Genomic DNA, 3326 nt, shown 5'->3' with positions numbered 1-3326 from the left:
CTTTATATCCTTATATCTATATCTTATACTTTATATTTGTAACGTAGATATTATATATATATATATATATATATATATTTCGGAGTTTAATTATTTCGCAAATCTATAGTAAAATTTAAAAGGTAAATATATTAAGGTAAGAGTGAGGTGCAGTTATTTTGAATTAATTCAGTTATTTATTACTAGTTATACTATCTAAAATACTAATTAAAATATTTATTAATTAACAAAATATATATACGAAGTTATAATAAATCAAAAGAAATGAAATTGTACTACGTCACTGGAAGTTTTAAAATCGACGATCTAAAATGTCCTTGTCAGTCGTCCTGCGGCATCGCCACTGCACCCGGAAAAGTGCAGGTGCAGATCTGCACGAGCAGGAGCTCGCAAACCGAGCCGTATCGAAAACGACATCTTCATGCCTTACTGACCGCTCGAGTTGGGATTTTACGTTTTGATTGGTCCATTGTGCCTTTATTAGATTGTTTTGTTAGCCACATTATTGTTGGGTAGAAGCTATGATTATACCTAATGATAAGAGAGTTTAGATTTTTACCACTACTCAATATTACATTTAATTAGTTCTATTAGTTCAATAAGCTATTTTTGAATTGGTTGGTTTAAATTACTGCTAAAAATATAAAAATATGTTGATCAAATTTTACATATTATTGATTTCGTATGCTAATTTGTGTATAAAAATAACTAAAAAATATATTTGAGTTATCCCATAGGAACTATTATTGTAAATGGTATATACGAGACTTCAGTAAGTACCAGAATCAGTGTTGCATTATTAGAACAGTTAATGACGATGATTTAATGATTGTTTGATGATATAGTTTTAATAACAAGAACAAGAAACAATGCAGCGATATATATTAAAATTATTGCCGTGCTCTTATTATTAACAATCTATTATTAACATCTATTATTAACAAAAGATAAAACAGTCATTATAATCTCTTGTCTATAAAATCAAGCTCATCTTGTTTGTCTACAAATTGTATATTATTTTGCATTAATGTATTTTATTAACATCCTTGAAAAGGTTATCTCGGGTAAAAAGCCTTAAGCGAAAATATTAATTATAAGTATCTTGACCAATATATATTTGTGCCAAGTAAATGAATGCCTTCAAAATAATTAGGTTTTTAATTGATGGTACTTCACAGACAACTTTTTAAAGGGTAACAAAATCTTTTCATGTAGTATAATCACATTTACCTTCAATGTCATTTTGCCATAGCCCCATTTGGACACATTTTTTGTTTAAACTGAGTGTAATATTTTCATAATTTCTTCTGTTGTATTCCTGTAAATAATTATATATTTGAACACAAATGCTTTATATAAATAATTATATACGTACCAGGGAAAAGTAATGTTAAGACACACTCATATCCTTAATCTAGCTAATTTGGGTTGTTTCTTCCAAGGAAAACTACGTCTGGTTTTTTATTTCCGCACATACACTGGATACAGAATACTTTTGAGGATGAAGATACATTATAAATAAATAAAAGTGATTATATTTAAGACACAAAGCTGATTGTATTTTATGTCAGTCACACAAAAATGGCCTCGTAAATAAACTGAAACAAACAATCGCTTTATAGAAACGAGCCAATCAAATGCCTTTGTAGGCCAATTCAAAGGAACCCATTAAAAAAGTGGTATCAGAGCAAGCATTGAACCGACCACGTAAAACATTTCCTCGGTATCGCCTGTTTAAGTAAAACCTCTATATATACTCTATACATTAGACTGCCTAAGATAATAGCATTAGACTCATTAAAATATATCTTACACAACAATATATCCACAAATAAATTTGAATATTTATTCTTGATTTTTCGCTGACCATGTGATTATGAGTCTCCGAAATACTTCAAATGCAACAGCTTCAAATATCCATTGTTAACAAAAACAATTCTTTAATAAATGACTTCATATATATACACAAACTTATTTTATCACTGCTTGCGGTTAATTAGCATGTTGTTGACAGGATGAATTTATCATTTAGATAAGAATAGTAATATTTCCTTTATTGAAATCATTTTTAAAATAATATATAGTACGTATTTTTACAACTTTATAAAACACAGAGATAAATAAAAGATCAAATGTTTATTGTTAGTACGTAAATATTGGTTAACTGCCTCAATCATTAGTTTAGATTATAAATTAGTTGTTTATAATCAATTATAATTTTTCTAGTATTAATATTAAATTATCTTGTTCCAAAATATTAACATAATGATTCCAAAATAATGTTTACAAAAATAGTTTGAACAAGAATTAGTATAACTTTTTTTTTAATTAATCAATTTGTGCATAATTAAATATCATGTTCGGTTTATATAAAGACTACTGAATATACAAAACAACATAACGGCTCCGATATGGTCTAGTGGCTAGGATACCTGGCTCTCACCCAGGAGGCTCGGGTTCGATTCCCGGTATCGGAAATTGTTTTTAATTATTTTATAAAATTATTTTTTCAATGGAAATATTATTTAAGCATGCAATACTTCAAAAATAGTGAAAGAAATTTGAACGTTTTTAGAAAACAGCAACTGTGATTTTGCGAAATCTGTACAGGATTTTTTGAAATGCCTTGGGTGACAAGCACAACAGTCAGAAGCATAATTACTATCTTCAAAAAAACCATTTGGTTTCCAAATCAGGAATTGGTGAAAGCACTGTTTGAAGTTTCAAAATACTATAAATTCGTAAAATGAAACAATACAACTTTTAGATAAATGAACAACTAATGTTCTTCGTAAACTTATTTCCTGCTATTAAAACATCTTCAAGCATACGATTTTTACGCTCATTGAAACAGAGGAATCAAGACCCAAGCATTTATTAATAGAACCACTATTGCCTCTTCCAGTCAATTTACTTTAGCAATCAAGATAATTTTTAGTTTTCTTTACATTGCGAAGTAAATGACCTAATATTTTCTGGGCCTAACCAATGCATAGTTTGGAATCTTTTACATTTTCATAGATTCTTGGTTTGATTATTCTTAACATATCTATTGAATTATATTTGTATTTCTGATTTTAGAGGAATTGGAAATAGCAAACATATTATTGAAACATATTAATTTAATGGATAAAAATAGAAAAGTAGAAGAAGCATTAACATAGGACACATATCGTTAATCAGATTAAATATATGAGGATTGTTAAGAGTAAAAGACAGTATTTTATTAACGAAAGTGGTTTTATTGTTTTCGAAATATTCTACATGATGATTAATACACTTTTTTGTATGCGCTTGAACCAATTTTCATAACTTTTCTTACTCTG

General features: G+C 27.9%; 1 long non-coding RNA gene and 1 other non-coding gene across 2 annotated transcripts; one reads left to right on the top strand and one right to left on the bottom strand.

The window, feature by feature from the left end:
* Positions 1–392: 392 nt before the first annotated feature.
* On the bottom strand, positions 393–1515 carry LOC143193035 (uncharacterized). Its single transcript, XR_013004932.1, has 3 exons — positions 1376–1515; positions 1231–1318; positions 393–531 (listed from the first exon to the last, which is right to left on the bottom strand). It is a non-coding gene; the product is annotated as an uncharacterized LOC143193035 (long non-coding RNA).
* Positions 1516–2405: 890 nt separating this feature from the next.
* TRNAE-CUC (transfer RNA glutamic acid (anticodon CUC)) lies at positions 2406–2477 on the top strand. The gene has a single exon. It is a non-coding gene; the product is annotated as a tRNA-Glu (tRNA).
* Positions 2478–3326: the final 849 nt, after the last annotated feature.

The sequence above is a fragment of the Rhynchophorus ferrugineus genome, unplaced genomic scaffold, assembly GCF_030347505.1.
Source record: "Rhynchophorus ferrugineus isolate W39M unplaced genomic scaffold, kcgeb_rfMv2 rfM3, whole genome shotgun sequence".
Classification (NCBI taxonomy): Eukaryota; Metazoa; Arthropoda; class Insecta; order Coleoptera; family Curculionidae; genus Rhynchophorus; species Rhynchophorus ferrugineus.
This window is presented reverse-complemented; position numbering and strand designations above follow the sequence as displayed.